Source organism: Mustela nivalis (genome assembly GCF_964662115.1).
Source record: "Mustela nivalis genome assembly, chromosome: 15".
Taxonomy (NCBI): Eukaryota; Metazoa; Chordata; class Mammalia; order Carnivora; family Mustelidae; genus Mustela; species Mustela nivalis.
The window spans coordinates 50,925,631-50,945,319 of NC_139034.1; positions in this window are offsets into that span (position 1 = coordinate 50,925,631).

Here is a 19,689-nt window from a genome sequence, read left to right on the forward strand (position 1 = left end):
AACGGATTACTCAGCCTGGCCCCTGGTAAGGGCGATGCAATTCTGCCTGGAGCAAAGACACTTGAGAATCACTACAACAGGCCCCTCCCCCAGAAGATCAACAAGAAATCCAGCCAGGACCAAGTTCACCTACCAAGGAGGGGTTCAATACCAAGGAGAGAATGCTCCAGAGAGAATACCAGCGGAATTCCAGAGAAGGAGAAAGCAAAGCATGGAACTCATTGCTTTCTCCCCGTGATTCTTTACTATGGCAGTTAATTTAATGTTTTTTAATTTTTTTCTTCTGCTGCTTAATTTTTTTAACTTTTACCCTTTTCTTTTTTAACGTTTTTAAACTAGTTTATCTAATATAAATATATATTTTTCTTTTTTATATTTTTTCTTAATTCATTTTCTTTTTTTAATTTTTTTTTTCCTGAAACTCTTTTTATCAGCTTTTTCCCCCTTGCAATTTGGAATCTCCTCTGATTTGGTTAAAGTGTATTTTCCTGGGGTCTTTGTCACCCTTTTATTATTTTACTTGCTCCTTCATATACTCTTACCTGGACAAAATGACAAGGTGGAAAAATTCACCACAAAAAAAAAAAAAAAAAAAAAAAAAAAAAAGACCAAGAGGCAGTACCAAAGGCTAGGGACCTAGTCAATACAGACATTGGTAATATGTCAGATCTAGAGTTCAGAATGACGATTCTCAAGGTTCTAGCTGGGCTCAAAAAAGGCATGAAAAATACTAGAGAAACCCTCTCGGGAGATAAAAAGCCCTTTCTGCAGAAATAAAAGAACTAAAATCTAACCAAGTTGAAATCAAAAAAGCTATTAACAAGGTGCAATAAAAAAATGGAGGCTCTCACTGCTAGGATAAATGAGGCAGAAGAAAGAATTAGCGATATAGAAGACCAAATGACAGAGAATAAAGAAGCTGAGCAAAAGAGGGACAAACAGCTACTGGACCATGAGGGAAGAATTTGAGAGATAAGTGATACCATAAGATGAAACAACATTAGAATAGTTGGGATCCCAGAAGAAGAAGAAAGAGAGAGGGGAGTAGAAGGTATATTAGAATTATTGGAGAGAATTTCCCTAATACGGCAAAGGGAACAAGCATCAAAATCCAGGGGGTGCAAAGAACCCCCCACAAAATCAACAAGAATAGGTCCACACCCTATCAACTAATAATAAAATTTACAAGTCTTAGTGACAAAGAGAAAATCCTGAAAGCAGCCTGGGAAAAGAAGTCTGTAACATACAAAGGTAAAAATATTAGATTGACAGCAGACTTATCCACAGAAACCTGACAGGCCAGAAAGAGCTGGCATGATATTTTCAGAGCACTAAATGAGAAAAACATGCAGCCAAGAATACTATATCCAGCTAGGTTATCAATGAAAATAGAAGGAAAGATAAAAAGCTTCCAGGACAAACAAAAACTGAAAGAATTTGCAAACACAAAACCAGCTCTACAGGAAATATTGAAAGGGGTCTTCTAGGCAAGGAGAGAGCCTACAAGTGGTAGATCAGAAAGGGACAGAGACAATATACAGTAACATTCACCTTACAGGCAATACAATGGCACTAAATTCATATCTCTCAATAGTTACCCTGAATGTAAATGGGCTAAATGCCCCAATCAAAAGACAGAGGGAATCAGAATGGATAAAAAAACAAAACCCATCTATATGTTGCTAACAAGAGACTCATGTTAGACCTGAAGACACCTCCAGATTTAAAGTGAGGGGGTGGAAAACAATTTACCAAGCTAATGGACATCAGAAAAAAGCAGGAGTGGCAATCCTTATTTCAGATTAATTAGATTTTAAGCCAAAGACTATAATAAGAGATGAGGAAGGACACTATATCATCCTCAAAGGGTCTGTCCAACAAGAAGATTTAACAATTTTAAATATCTATGCCCCTAACGTGGGAGCAGCCAACTATATAAACCACTTAATAACAAAATCAAAGAAACACATCAACAATAATACAATAATAGTAGGGGACCTTAACACTCCCCTCACTGAAATGGACAGATCATCCAAGCAAAAGATCAGCAAGGAAATAAAGGCCTTAAACAAAACACTGGACCAGATGGACATCACAGATATATTCAGAACTTTTCATCCCAAAGCAACAGAATACACATTCTTCTCCAGTGCACATGGAACATTCTCCAAAATAGATCACATCCTAGTCCTAAATCAGGTCTCAACTGGTATCAAAAGAATGGGATAATCCCCTGCATATTTTCAGACCACAATGCTCTGAAGCTAGAACTCAATCACAAAAGGAAGATTGGAAAGAACCCAAATACATGAAGACTAAACAACATTCTTTTAAAGAATGAATGGGTCGGCCAGGAAATTAAAGAATTGAAAAAATTAATGAAAACAAATGATAATGAATACACAACAGTTCAAAATCTGTGGAACACAGCAAAGGCAGTCCTGAGAGGAAAATATATAGCAGTACAGGACTTTCTCAAGAAACAAGAAAGGTCTCAAGTACACAACCTAACCCTACACCTAAAGGAACTAGAGAAAGAACAAGAAAGAAAGCCTAAACCCAGCAGGAGAAGAGAAATCATAAAGATCAAAGCAGAAAACAATGAAATAGAAACCAAAAAAGCACTAGAGCAAATCAATGAAACTAGGAGCTGGTTCTTTAAAGAATTAATAAGGGCCAGACAGCTTCCCAGGGGACTTCTACCAAACATTTAAAGAAGAACTAATTCCTATTCTCCTGAAACTGTTCCAAAAGATAGAAATGTAAGGAAAACTTCCAAACTCATTTATGAGGCCAGCATCACTTTGATCCTAAACCAGACAGGATCCCATCTAAAAAGAGAACTACAGACCAATATCCTTGATGAACACAGATGTGAAAATTCTCACCAAAATTCTAGCCAATAGGATTCAACAGTACATTAAAAGGATTATTCACCACGACCAAGTGGGATTTATTCCAGGGCTGCAAGTTTGGTTCAACATCCACAAATCAATCAATGTGATACAACACATTAATAAAAGAGAGAACAAGAACCATATGATACTCTCAATAGATGCTGAAAAAGCATTTGACAAAGTACAGCATTCCTTCCTGATCAAAGCTCTTCAAAGTGTAGGGGTAGAGGGCACATACCTCAATATCATCAAAGCCATCTATGAAAAGCCCACCACAAATATCATTCTCAATGGATAAAAACTGAAAGCTTTTCTGCTAAGGTCAGGAAAACAGCAGGGATGTCCATTATGACCACTGCTATTCAACATAGAACTAGAAGTCCTAGCCTCAGCAATCAGACAACAAAAGGAAATTAAAGGCATCCAAATCGGCAAAGAAGAAGTCAAATTATCACTCTTCGCAGATGATATGATACTATATGTAAAAAACCCAAAAGACTCCACTCCAAAACTGCTAGAACTTGTACAGGAATTCAATGAAATGTCAGGATAGAAAATCAATGCACATAAATCAGTTGCATTTCTCTACACCAGCAACAAGACAGAAGAAAGAGAAATTAAGGAGTCAATCCCATTTACAATTGCACCCAAAACTATAAGATACCTAGGAATAAACCTAACCAAAGAGACTAGAATCTATACTCAAAAATCTATAAAGTACTCATGAAAGAAATTGAGGAAGAAACAAAGAAATGGAAAAATGTTCCATGCTCCTGGAATGGAAGAATAAATATTATTAAAATGTCTTTGCTACCTAAAGCAATCTACACATTTAATGCAATTCCTATTAAAATCCCATCCATTATTTTCAAAGAAATGGAACAAATAATCCTAAAATTTATATGGAACCAGAAAAGACCTCAAATAGCCAAAGGAATATTGAAAAAGAAAGCCAAAGTTGGTGGCATAACAATTCTGGACTTCAAGCACTATTACAACTCTGTCATCAAGACAGCATGGTACTGGCACAAAAACAGACATATAGATCAATGGAACAGAATAGAGAGCCCATAAATAGACCCTCAACTCTATGGGCAACTAATCTTCGACAAAGCAGGAAAGAATGTCCAATGGAAAAAAGACAGCCTCTTTAATAAATGGTGTTGTGAAAATTGAACAGCCACATGCAGAAAAATGAAATTGGACCATTTCCTTACACCACACACAAAAATAGACTCAAAATGGATGACGGACCTCAATGTGAGAAAGGAATCCATCAAAATCCTTGAGGAGAACACAGGCAGCAACCTCTTCGACCTCAGCCGCAGCAACATCTTCCTAGGAACATCACCAAAGGCAAGGGAAGCAAGGGCAAAAATGAACTATTGGGATTTCATCAAGATCAAAAGCTTTTGCACAGTAAAGGAAACAGTTAACAAAGCCAAAAGACAACTGACAGAATGGCAGAAGATATTTGCAAACGACATATCAGATAAAGGGCTAGTGTCCAAAATCTATAAAGAACTTAGAAAACCCAACACCCAAAGAATAAATAATGCAATCAAGAAATGGGCAGAAGACATGAACAGATATTTCTGCAAAAAGGACATCCAGATGGCCAATAGACACATGAAAAAGTGCTCCACGTCACTTGGCATCAGGGAAATACAAATCAAAACAACAATGAGATATCACCTCACACCAGTCAAAATGGCTAAAATTAACAAGTCAGGAAATGACAGATGCTGGTGAGGATGCGGAGAAAGGGGAACCCTCCTACACTGTTGGTTGGAATGGAAGCTGGTGCAGCCACTCTGGAAAACAGCATGGAGGTTCCTTAAAATGTTGAAAATAGAACTACCCTATGACCCAGCAATTGCACTATTGGGTATTTACCCTAAAGATACAAGCGTAGTGATCTGAAGGGGCATATGCACCCAAATGTTTATAGCAGCAATGTCAACAATAGCCAAACTATGGAAAGAACCGAGATGTTCATCAACAGATGAATGGATAAAGAAGACGTGGTATATATACACAATGGAATACTATGCAGCCATCAAAAGAAATGAAATCATGCCATTTGAGATGATGTGGATGGAACTAGAGGGTATCATGTAGCGAAATAAGTCAATCAGAGAAAGACAACTATCATATGATCTCCCTGATATGAGGAAGTGGAGATACAACATGGGGGGTTAAGGAGGTAGGAGAGGAATAAATGAAACAAGATGGGATTGGGAGGGAGACAAACCATAAGTGACTCTTAATCTCACAAAACAAACTGAGGGTTGCTGGGGGTTGGGAGATGGGGGTGGGGCTATGGACATTGGGGAGGGTATGTGCTATGGTGAGTGCTGTGAAGTGTGTAAACCTGGTGATTCACAGACCTGTACCCTTGGGGATAAAAATATATGTTTATAAAAAATAAAAAATTAAAAAAAAATAAAAATAAATATAAAAAATTAAAAAAAAATCTCTGTCCTCAGATGATGTCAAATATAACATGGTATTGAAAAAGCAAATGTGTTTAGCAATATGAAACTTTACCCAACAGTTGTTTACATTTTCTTCTCTACAACTTTTATTTTATTTCCTGTATGATTTGCTTAGCTTTTTGGGAAAACTCACAAAACTCATGACTAACATGGCTCACACACATAAGAGAAAACAACAGTTATAAAGTCAACCTATTATTATGAAAAATTACATATAGAAATACTCTTTCAGTGGAATTTTATATTGTCAATCTAAATTACAAATTGTTTACACACACGTGTGTGTGTGTTTGTGTGTTTGAGGGTAGAGGCTAAAATATGTTGAGCCTATGTGCAATTTCTTCTGAGAAAGAATAAGAAAACTGTCAAGATTATTTATGTCCTCCCTCCACAAATAAAAGACACATAAGAAGGAATCCTAAACCTGCAGATCTTTGATTATTAATGGGTTTTGTATCAAAGTAGCTAACAATTTTAAAAAGTGAGGGGCAAAATATATGATTATTTTCTCTAAATAAGTATATAATGGAAAATTCTGTGATTTTTGATGCCTTGGGCCATAACTAATATGTGTTATAAATATGCTCTGATTATCACTGAAATTCCCTGTCCATCTCCTAATTCACTTTGAAAATGTTTAAGATTACAAATACCCCTAAAATAAGTCATTGGTACATTGTGTAGTATACATACCTAGTTACATGTATGCTGGTTCATGCAGTTCCAGGAATACAGAAAAGCTATACTCATGTTTCTAATTCTATGAATAAATGATAATAATGGCAACTTCTCCTTTAGTGTGTTCTCTATTCTTTTGTGCATTGATCATGAAATATTGGTGAAGATCAAATATTGAAATATGATAATTTTTGTAGTTTTAATATGGTAATATATTTCTCATTGTTATAGGTAAGTTTGAGATATAAAGTCTTATTTACATATTCAGTGAGAAATCTAATTCTAAGCCTCTGGCTTTTAAATTGTTTTGTGACTTTTCTTGCTTTGTGACAGTTGTAGCAAATATTTTGCTCATCATGCAGTGTAACTGGCATTCTGCCACAATTACTTAGACCCAGCCACAGACTATTAGCTCTAGGGAACTTCCAGGATGAAGTAAAGATTTTTCAAACTCCGAGTAATTAACAGAAATGTTTACAAGGGGGAAAAAGTGTATATCAAATCTCCTTTAAAACATAATAGATTTTGAGCTTGCTCTAAATTTGAATATTTCAACAGCTGTACTAAGGTTCTGTTGTAGATGTTTCCTACTGCCTTAAAAGCCTTGCCTGAATTTTTTCATTAGCAAGATCATATAAATTATATCAATAAAGATACACAGAATGACATTTAAGAAAATATTATATTCTGTACAAGAATTCAAGGCAATGTGATTAAGAATAAAAAATGATTGAATTGTTATTGGGTACATACATAAACTGCTTAAAGTTATGTGTGAGAGGAATTGCTGGTGACAAAACAGACTTTAAAATCTGGGTTTGTAATACTACCTAAGATAAAATGGGCTAAGCTCATCATAACTGTTCATTAGGTGGAGGTTTCTCGGTAGACAGATTATACCTGATCGCTTCAATGTCATACATCATTTCCATCTTCCTCAATTCACAGAGAAATACAATTTTATCTGACAGTTCTGGTTTCTCTCTAAAGTAGGCTGCCTACAATTAGGGGGCAATGCTGGCACATTGCTCAAAACCTAATTGATATAGCCTACCAAATTAAAAAAAAAAAAGTGTTTCACTATTTAAAAATTCTTCAATTTGGTATAAATAAAAATCAATAGAAGTTTGTAAAGTTTTTGAAAATCAACCCCAAATTTCTAGTTTAGCTTCTCTGTGTAAAAAGAAACATCACGTGTAAAAAAGTTAAATCTCTTTGAGTCTACATAGGTAAAATATAAACAAGTATTCAATACTTGTTAAATAAAAATGTTTTATAAATATGCATGTAATCAATGAGGAAATTTTATTTTTTTCCCTTAAATTAGATGCATACAGTAGGCATTCATTCATATTTAGTTAAGTATTTTTGATAGATGATAGAGAGACAGATAGATGATATTATACAATTAGGTCAAAATATTTACATGTGGAGACAAAGTGTATTGTTTCTCATACATTAGGAGCTCTTTCTCCAGTTATCATTTATACATATGGCCTAAAGTTGATTGTCTGGTCTTAGTTACCCATATTAGTTACATACTTTTAGTATTCAGTATGTTTTAAGCAGGAAATTCTTTACTTTATATTCTTAAAGGAAATTAAACATAAAATGACATATTTATTGAAATTAGTTACGAAAAACACTTGGTCCAATGTACATTCAGTGTGAAAAATACTATTATAAGAAAAATGTAATCTCTCCATACACCAAATTATACATAGCATAAATCCCCAAAATATTCTTTCAAAAGACATTATGCACATCCTCTATTCTTTCATCAAACTTTTTTTAAAGACTTATTCAATTGAGAGAGAGAGATGGGGGTGTGAAGGGGCAGAGGGAGGGGGAGAGAGAGTCTTAAGCAGACTCCATGCTGAGTGCAGAATATGACCTGGGGCTCCATTTCTTGAACTTGAGATCATGACCTGAGCTGAAGCCAAGAGTCAGAGGCTTAACCAACTGCACTACACAGGCACCCCACTTCTATCAAATTTTTGTCAAATTATCTTAATTACTTGTCTAATAATTTAAGGTAGATAATTAGAAATATTTCTTTCAAATTATTATGATTAAGATATGTATCTTTTGTCTGAGAAGATGTGAAGGAACATTAGAGCACAGTTTTTCCATTTACTTATTTATTCATTATACATTAATCACCTGATTTGTCGGTAACTTTTTTAGACCCTCTTCCATGAACATTAGCACTATTTAATTTGTCTAAATCTGTTATTGCTTTTGGTAATTTGGGAGGCACCAAGGGATAATATAAAAAAATGATACAATATAATACAACAAACATAATACAACATGGCATAATGTAACAGCATAATTTAAGAGAAAGGTTAAATATTAGGTGAAAAAAGAACTTGGATAAGCAGGGTGTATCAGTGATATGAGGCCAGAAAGGATCATATTGTTGATAGCTGACAAGTGGAACAACTAAGAGTAAAAATGATCTCTAAGTTAATATAGGCATTGGGTTTTATGTTTGGAATGAAAACTTGGGGAAGAGTACTGTGGTTATTGCTTTGACTGCTCTACACCTGGATCAGCTCTCCATTATACCTTTCACTCTTCAGGGAGAGATTACTTGCAAGGGGAACTTCAAAATTTCCCTGGAAGCACACTTTGTATTTAGTCAGAAACTAAGGAAAAGCTCAAAAGTCTCCTAGAACAGAGGCTACACCATTAGGAATGACTTGTTCAATGTACAGTGCAAACTACAAAAATACATTGTCTATAGAACAAAACTCTGGGACCTAAGATGATATTATTATGACAACATTTCATCAAGAAAAATAAAATGAACCTTTAGATGGGGTTTAATTTTTCCACATTGGTTCATTTTTGGATCACTTAAAAATATTCTTAATTCAGTGTAAATGCAGCAATTTGCTGGGGTTGGTTGATTTAAGAAGAATGGTCCAGGAGAGGAAATTTGACATAGCAGAAATCTCTGATGTAATTTAAGAGAAACCATTTAAAAATCATTGCGATGCAAGAATGCTAGGGTGAGTCAATCAAGAGACATAATAATAGAGATTTAAGAGCATAGAGTCTGGAGTTAGAGTGCTTGGGTTTAGCTTTGTGACATACAAAGTGGGTAATATACTGAGCTCTGATTTGAAATGATACTGAGACTACTCGAAGCAGTGTTTGTTAAACTTCAGTCTGATTAAAAATGTCCTAGAGGAGATTGTTAAAAATACTGATCATTGTTTTAGTACCACATTTTGATTTGATAGATCAAGGTCAATCTGATGCAGTAGGCCTCCAGACCAAAAATTTTAAGAGTATTTATTTAAAAATGTTACTTTTCTTTTTTCTTTTCTTTTCTTTTTTATTTTCTTTTCAGAAAATCCATTTTGATCTTTTTAAAAGTCTTCTAGGTCAGCTGCTGAAGGAATGACTCCTGGGAAAGGCAAATTACTGCATAAGATTATAAATTACTAAAAATAATATATGTATAACAATGGTTCTCTCAATTTGCACTGTGTGAGCTCTATATGTAAGCAACTCAAAATCTATGATTTGGGAGTATGTCTTACTAATATGTTAGATTGAATTATCAATCAATATTGACTAGGACTTACATCGTGGAATGTATATTAATGTATATTAGTAGGTCTAATGAGTGATAAGATAAAAATAAGGTAAGTGCATTATTCCTGAGAATTTTATTTACAATTTTAATAATGACTTGGAAATACGCTCTAAGCTTGGGATTATTATTACTATTATTACTTTTTAAGATTTTATTTATTTATTCATGAAAGGAAGAGAGAGGAGCAGAGAGCCTGATGTGGGACTCAATCTCGGACCCAGAGCTGAAAGCAGATGATTAACGGATTGAGCCACCCAGGCACCCTTGGGATTTTTAAATGATGAATTTATTTAGTAGTCTATGCCAGCACATCATTGATTAGATGAAGATACCCAAAATGTGGAGCATGACTAGCCATTGTGATACAGAAAAAAAATCTCTCTCACACACACACTTGGTAAGAAAAGGATATTAAATTTTACTAGTATTTAATTCATGAATTGGTATTAGTGCCATCTCATATCTCATAAGAAAGTGATGTATCATTTATGATAAGCAGAGGAGGGTGGGATTTTTCATATTGTAGGGACATTGACAATGGTGGCTTCATTTATTCATTTGCTTTTCATATAGTACAGCTTGCCTGTTTCTGCTTATGACAATTTACAGATTTAACATGTTACCAATCTAACATGCACAAAATCAGCACAGGACATAGAAAACTTTGCAAAGAAATAAGGTTTGAATATAAGCACAAGAAAATAAGAACATAGCAAAGTTAAACATTCTCAACAATTGTTTAATGACTCATCAGCAAAGTTACAGTATAAAACTAATGACAATTTGTAGTACACTATTTAACATAAATTTTAAAATGTTTTGTCATTCTCTTTAAGATTTATATTTTTTTAAAACATTTATTTATTTATTTGAGAGAAAGAGTGAGCGTGAGTTGGGGGAGGGATAGAGGGAGAGAATCTTTAAGCAGATTTCCCGCTCAGCGTGGAGCTCAACTCAGGGCCTGATTCCTCCACCCATGAGATAATGACTGGAGCAGAAACCCAAAGTTTGAAGATTAACTGATGGAGCCACCCAGGTGCCCTAAATTCAGATGGGATTTTTAAATATGAATGTGAAAATACTAGTTTTGTTTTCTTCAGTAAAAACACATTCTATGAAAAGAGAGAGAAAGAACTTTTAAATAATTACTTAGAATAGTTTCCTTGGAGTTACTTTGTTATTTACAATAAGATTTCTGTCATTTATAAAAGCCCTCTCATAGTAACATACTTAAAAATCTGTAAACCAAGAATTTTTAATCTATTTAAAAGTCTTTCAAAGAAAGATGTGCTCTAAATATAAAAAGCAAAAAAACCATTGTATTTTCCATTACTTTATAAGAACGATTGAATAACATGAGGGAGAATGAAACTTTACAAGCAAAATTTTAACAAAAATATTTGCATAATCGTTAGATTGATTTGGAACCTAATCATCAAAATTTAGGAAACACAGTTAATAATATATTTTGATTTTGATCCATTTACCTATGAAATCTGCTTTTCAGTTATGGCAGCATTAAATTATCAATTATCAAAATAAACCTCCAAAGTACAAAGTTTTATGCCAAAACTTTAAAATATAATGAAGCATATTTAGTCATGCTGCCTTTTAATAAACTCCACAAGATTTGCATGTAAATTGGACTACACACATGTGTTGATACATAGAGTAGAATAAGTCATATGTGAAGCCAAAGATTTAAATTCAACAATATTTTTACATAGGAAAAGAGACTTCTTTGTTTTAATAATAGAACAATATTTTAAAGGATATGTTACATTTATCTCATCCATTTTGATTTATATTTTTGGTTATCTTCAATGATGTGAAAATATTTTAACACAACATTCCAAGAATAAAATAAAGCATTTTAAAAATAAGCACATACGTAAACATATGTTAAGGTCATTCTTTAAGAAGTTTTGTGATTAAAGATCAAAAAAGTTTGAAAACTAATGATGTTGGCATAAACATCTTTAGATCTTGACAATGATTCAATAATCAAAAATCTCTCTAAATTTAAAGTTAAGAGATATGGCCATGTGAAAACATGTATCCTATCAGTGTAAAAGATTTTATTTACTTCTGAAGCCATAAACTCTGGATAAACATTACATAAAATAAGTTAATGAAAATTAAATGTGGATCCTCCTGAACTAAATCAGCATGTTTAGATATAAACATTAAGAACATGATTGAGAAAATTTACTTTTATTGATATCTATTTTGAATATTAGTAGACAATGATTAAAAAGCACTGCAACATTGGGGTGCCTGGGTGGCTCAGTAGGTTAAGCCTCTGCCTTTGACTCAGGTCATGAGCTCAGAGTCCTCGGATGGGGTCCCGTGTCGGGCTCTCTGCTGGGCGGGAAGCCTGCTTTCTCTGCCTGCCTCTCTAACTACTTGTGATCTCTTTCTCTGTCAAATAAATAAATAAAATATTTTTTTTTTAAAAAGCACTAAAGCATTAAGTGTAAAAAGCATTTTTAAAGCAAAATGATTCTGATTCTTGATTATTTCCTATAGGCATTTTAAAGCACAAAGATTTTGGCTAAACTTCTTAACCTTAATGCCATCATAAGTTAATTAACACCAATACAAATTGACATAGCTGTGTGTAGAACGTCTTTGAGTTTATAATCTGTGTTTTACATGTAAAATGTTTGAAAAAACATGTTGCTATGAGAATCTGAACTATGAAAAATAATCCATGAGCCTGCAAATTCTACAATGATCAAGAAACATCCATATGATTATCCATATGTAAATAATGCATTATAAGTCATTTTAGAGCACATAGTTCATTATTTGTTTTTAAATGCTTTAATATGAAACAAGATATAAGCACCAGCTTTTGATAATAATATATTTGAAAATTTATGCAAATGTATGTTTATTTAGTATAACATGGCACAGTATAGAATATTATAGTATTATGCATGATATAAAATTAAAAAAGTGAACAAAATGGAATCATGTAAAACAGGGATTATAAATCCAAATGTCTTTATTTCAATGTGTATTAAACATAGGTGATTTTTTTTTAATTTCTGCAAAGAAATATGCTCTCTCCAATTCTTTATGTATAACCTTGGGGTATATCACATGTTTTCAAACTTTTGGTAGAGATATAAATACATCAAACTCTTCTAATATACTACAAATACCCAAAGAAGAGATAAAAAATGAAAGTAGACACTTCCAGTAGCAACCTGAAGAGGTGGGGACTGTGGGAGACAGCAGCAAATATGTCCAGTATTGGTGGCCGCTCAGGAACATGGAAAAAGTTCTGACAGATTTTCTTTTCAACAGATGTATCAATTTATTATGAAATCTACTGATTGCTTTTGTCGGCTCCAATCTATAAGATGAGATAGAAGACAAATGATATACTCTGCTGACTACTACTATAATACCACATAAGTCCATGGACATTAATTACTATTTCCAGGAAAAGGCTCTGAAATACTGATTAATGACATTATTCCCTCTGGGGGAAAATATTAGAAATTTTTACCACATTTACAAAAAACTTTGTTGTCCAAAGTAAAAGCTGAATAGCTGTTAATAAAATATAGGTATCATAAAGAGATGATCTCTATTATTGTTCAAATGGGGTAGAATAGAATGAAGGAGAATCTTCACAGGAAACCCAGATAAAACCCAGGAAAAGAAATTTGCTCCAATTATGGTTGTAAAGTTAACATATGCGGTTGAGACATACATAAATTCTACTTTTGTATTCAGTTAGTTATTAGTTCCCATCTAATTTACTTCTCCTGCATTTCAACATTTTTCAAATCCATGATAGAGTGACTCATCATTAGCCTGGAAAGACTAGGATGAGGTGAAAAGAGCATCAGCTTAGAAGCTGTGTATTCTTGAGTTTGAATGTCATTTAGTGATATGGCTTTAAACAACTCACTAAATCTCTGTAAGTTTCTATTCATTATTATATCTATTTCATAAGGTTTATTGTGATGATAAATATGTGAAGCCTCTGTACCATGTAGTGTTGGTAATGGTCCTTGATGAATGTTAGACTTCTCCTAATGCAGATTGTTTATATACCTGTAGTTTAGATGTTGAAAGAACATATATTTGCATACTATTAGGGTATATATTCAAATGCATATATTCAAATAATATTGAGGGGGATGATTCAAATTGTCTGCATGGCAAAGAGAGAAATGTGAATAATTTAAGTAAATTAAAATGAAAGATTATAAACTGGTTATTTTATTTTCAAACACTGCTGGTGTAAGTGCAAAATGGTACACCTGTTATGGAAGACAGTTCTGTAGTTTCTCAGAAATGTAGACATAATCTCATTATATGATCCAGAATTATTGTTCTTAGATATTTCCTAACTGAATTAAATGCTTATGTCCACACAAAAACATGCACACAAGTGTTTATACAAGCTTCATTCATAATTACCAAATGTTGTAAGAAACCAAGATGTGTTTCAATAAGTTAATGGATAAACTGGCACAGTCATACAAGAGTGTTACACAACAATGGAAAATTAGTTTTCAAAACAGGAAAAACATGAAAGAACTTTAAACTCATGTCAAAATTCATGTTAAATTCAATGAAAGAAATCCATTTGAAAAGGCCATATACTGTAAGATTCCAACAATATGAGGTACTAGAAGAGGGAAAACTAAAGAGACAGTAACAATTATCAGTAAAAAAAAAAAAAAATAGATTCCACATGGAGGAAAATGAGTGGATTATTAAATATGCAGACTAAAAAAGAATATGATTCCATTTATTAATGTTTGATACTGATGGCTTTTAAGTCTTACTCTTCCTTTTTTCCTTTCTGCCCCACATCTGGGAAAACTGATAAAAAAATTGGATACTCCTTTTAGCAAGAGTAGAATTTCGAATCATAAAAGTGTCTGCCTTTGGGATATTCTCACTCCTGCCATAATCCCAGCAACCATAAAACCTCAAGCCAGTTTCCTTATTATTTTTTTATCCATTTGGGAGCCACTCTGCTTTCCCTACAAAGCCTTAACCTTTTTACAAACTCTTAGGGTATATATGTTCTCATCATTATCATCAGAACCAAGTTTTGGGTGGAGGTTCCATTTTGTATCTGTAGGATGTTCACAACAGTTTGTGCTATGGGCAACTTTGTCCAGATGATGACCACTGGTACACATAAGGGATCCTTTATATTTTTCTGTGTTGCTCACTAGTTCTGCTGACTGCTGACAAGTGTTGTGATGATGCTACTAAATTTCCTACCAGTTGGGGGGCAGGGAATGTATAGTATTGCTAGTCGCTCTTGCATTAACATTAGTACAGTGAGGCATAATTTACTTACCTTTTATTCATAGAGATAATATCTCAGTCTTTGAGCCTCAAACTGTAGAGCCTCCATTCTTTAGAGAAAATGTGATGTAGCCCTTACCCCAACATAAAAAGCCTTACACTATTTCTTACTCAGGATGAATAATGGTACAGAAATCTTTTTATAAAAGAAAACCCTCATAGTGGCCCATATGGACCAAACAAAAAAAAAAAAAAAAAAAAAAAAGAAGAAGAAGAAGAAGTCCTACTGAGTATCCAGTATTGATTTATTGACTATCAATAGCTTTATACCTTTTTTCCCTAGTTAAAGGTGGACATTCTTTGAAAATTAAAACACTTTCTTATTATAATTTTGTCAGGGAAGATTAAAAACGGCATATTTAGATCTTAGGGCCCAGTAGTATTTTGTCTCCGAAATTGTTAGCACTCACACATGAAGCAATGCTTAACTGAGTGGATGTTATGCAAGGGTTTAGGACATATATCATTAAAACATATATCATTAAAACAAAGAGATGATATCAAGCAGGAATAGAGAACTCAAAAACACAAGTAGTAAAGTACACACTATGCCTTGAACTTCCAATGTCTTAAAATCCAGGATGGCCATGAATAGTCTGTAAACAGCATGACTTATATTTCAATGAAGAGCTATATTCAAAATGATGCTTCACATACTTAATGAACTAGGAGGCAGAATATATTATCAGATTATGTAGCAATGGGAGCATTCTGGTTGATGATGTGACTTTCTTAGAAAAAGGGAGTCTAGCAACCTGCTGATTTGCTTCTAATCTGTTCTTCTGTTGAGCAAGTTCAGACCTGCTCCATCACCAAAGGAAGAAGTTATATATCCCCAAGCATATCTCTCATCAGTTCACCCTGCAACCTTTGAGTGTTCTCTATGTATAAGTATCTCCATCTGTTTTAATTGATCATCAGGTTGGGTTGGGTTGTAAAATGGTTTCTGTTTCAGAGAAGTTTCTGTAATTTGTCTGAGAGTTGAGTATCAATAAGATCCCCAATGTTCGGCCAGAGGAGAAGTAATAGATCTATAAACTTTAAGAAGTCAGTTATGAAACAGCCATGGAAGATCATTTGTGGCAGTTTATCCACATCTGTAATAGGGAAAGAGGGAGCTTTTTACTCACTCATTTCCTACAATGAATTCCCTACATTCTTCCTTCTACAATGGTCAGTCGTGTTCATAATAAACCAATCAAAGCCTGTTATCTACCCTGATTAAGAAGATCCTGCTGGGGGATTAGCCAAATTCCTTTATTCTTTTTCTGGAGCAAAGAGGCTTACAGGATCCAGAGTCACAATTTTTTAATCATAAACAACAACTGGGAGCAAATGAAGGACCTATAGAACTTCCAGAAAAAAAGTCAGTCTTCAAATTCATGTCAGTTCAGGTATTCTTGATCTGAGCAATATGACCTACCCAATTTTCACTGAGGTTATGTAAATTGTCTATCTCTGAGGCCAATGCAAAGGTGGGGTGGGAATGATGAAGGGGAGAGAAAAAGAAAGAGGGAGATACAGAGGGAGACAGCACACATTATCTCCACTGACTCTCAGCTACCTGAGAGCTTATCTACAAAGAGGGTAAGATTATATATAACACAAAAATAATTTAAAACATCTGAAATTCATGTTCTTGTGGAGGTTATTGCTAGAGAAGCTGTTATGGTTTGCATTGTAGTCTGTGAGGCAGTATGACTCATACATTGAAAAATTATAGCCAGTGGGCTATAAAGATAATGGTCACAATATCTGATTTGGATTTCTCTGTCCAAATGTTTTTCTTTAAAATTGTGCACATACATACACATGTGCAACATGAAGATTTAACATATGAGCCTGTTGTTGTATCTGTTTTCATAGAAAAAAAACTTATATGGGCATTTTAGTAATTCTGTGCCTGTTGAACCATTAGCCTTATTATATAGTTAACTTATTTGTTTTGACCTATAAGTCTGTATAAATGTATAGATAGGTCAATCTGTCTATAACTGAGAGTATCATGTGATGTTCAGCCCATTATAGGAAGAATCCAATGTTATTTGGTATTGGCAATTCATTATTATTATGAGATGGTATTTTATTGGTTCATTCACCTCAGAGGTTGGTTGTTAGGAGATTATCCTGGTTTTTAATGAGTGCTTAGTCACATTTATGAAAATGGCTAAGGTTTTAGGAGTTAGTTTTACCTCTTAACCAGAGGCATAATTTTCTTAACAAAATGGAACCTTTAGGGGTTTATCCCACATTATATGATTTTACTTCAGAGAGACTAATTTCAAAGTGAGACAGGTTGGAACTCTATGACTTTTAAAAAAATTGTTCAAATTGAAGTATAGTTATCATATATAAGTTCTAGATATGCAACATAGTGGTTTAACAATTATATACATTAGGAAGGCTCACCTTGATGAGTATAGTTACCATCAGTCACTCAAATTATTACAGTATTATTGCCTAAATTCCCTATGCTGCACTTTCCATCCCCATAACTTATTTATTTTATAAGGAAAATTTGTACCTTTTAATCCCCTTCATTTACTTTGTCTATTCCTCCAATTCCTTCCCACTAGTTTGTTCTCTAAATTATGAGTCTTTTCTCTTTGTTGTTTGTTTTGCTTTTTTAGATTCCACATTGAAGTGAAATAATAGGGTATTCTTCCTCTCTCTGACTTAAGATAACTACACCCTTTTTAAAAATCAGGGAATAGGTTTCCATTAAGATCCTGTAACAGACCAGTTAGTAGTAGCTACTAAAGACAGGTAGGAAGCACTAGAGTCCACAAATCCAAACTGGACAAATATGAAGAGAGCCTTGATAACAAAACTTCTAGCCATCCTGAGGTTGGCAAGTAATATCTGCAATTTCATAGGGACTAAAGAAAATTAAAAGACTCCAGGGAAGAGCTTAATTCATCATTTTCTTGACTGTATTTAAAACTTCTTGGTCTCAGGGACTCCATTAAAATTCAGACATCTATTTATTTGGTATAAAGGCTATAACAAATTCCCAGATGTAGAATGTGCTATCTCCAAATTTTAAAGAGAAAATTTGTTTTCCAGTTTATTTGTAGTTGGTAGATGAAAGGTAAACAGTTTACCTTTAGAATTTCATAGAGCCACCAACAGTTCATATTGCACCAACATTCCCTCAATCCACTGATGATAGGTTGCTGAGCATACTAAATTAAAGGTGGGGAATCTTATTTTTATTGTCTTTTTGGGATGCTATAAGAAATAAAGCATTGACAATATCCAAAGCAAGATAACAAAGGAGGTAACTACAAAACAATCACTATTAGGGGTAAGTACTATAAGTTTTTTTTTTTTTAAGATTTTATTTATTTATTTGACAGAGAGAGATCACAAGTAGGAAGAGAGGCAGGCAGAGAGAGAGAGAGGAGGAAGCAGGCTCCTGCCGAGCAGAGAGCTGGATGCGGGACTCGATCCCAGGACCCTGAGATCATGACCTGAGCCGAAGGCAGCGGCTTAACCCACTGAGCCATCCAGGTGCCCCCAAGTACTATAAGTTTTAAAGTGGGAAAACAAAACATAAAACAGAACCAAACTGGTTTATGGTGGAAAAAAGATCCAAAAATCTCAGGGATTGGGTGTATCAGGACCTCAGGAATAGGGGTAAAGTCAGGGCTGAATATAGAAGAATGGGCTATAAGTATGTTTAAAATATCTGAAATTGGAAAAAATACTGGTAAGTATTGAAGCTGGGTGTTAGAAAAATGGGAGTTCATTATACTTCTCTATCCATTTTGGTTATGTTGAAAACCGTCCACAATAAAAGGTTTTAAAAAATAGGCTCTGAGATGTTCTCCCCAAATCTGCACAGTTGTGAAGATACCTCTAACTGATCTTGCCAGAAAACTGCAAGTTTACTGTGAAGAACGAATAAAATCAAGATTTCTAAATATGCAGGCATCAGGAAGAATTGAAGAACAGAGTATTATACTCAAACCAAGGGTACTAAACAAATAATTATAACTTAAATGCAGAGACTTCCAGCTTTTTATCTGTACTTGGGACTATCAATGACAGTCATATTTCCCGGTAAGATATTAGAAGAAACTTGCATGTGGAATCTAACCAGTTCAGGAGTAAGACTTGAAGAAACAAACACCAAGACTTCCCTCATAATGTAGCTCAACCTGTATCCTTAAAATGCAGGTGAACATACATAGACACACAGAGAGCTTTCAATTAGTTTTTTAATTCCCATCCTTAAAAATGAGTAGATAGCTAAAGATGACTAGATATCTGAAGAAAGCTGTTGAAATAAATACAAAGAAGACAGCAAATAATGAGAAAAAGAAACTTGGTGAAACACAGACTACTTAGGCAAATGAAAACCTCAAAGAGCAACAACAATCTGCCAGTAATATCCTAAGACAGATGTTTTACTTTAGAGATCTTGTATCTATAAAGTAAAAATGCAATGCTATTAAATAAGGTATAATTAGAAAATATTAAAGAACTCTCAGAAATTAAAAATGTGATAGGAGAAACTAAAAGCTAAGCAAATTATTGAAAGATCAAGCTAAACACATCTTCCAAACAGGAGACAAAAACAAAAATAAAAACAAAAACAAAACAACAACACAAAACCCAAAATAAGAAACAAACAAACAAACAAAACAGGAGG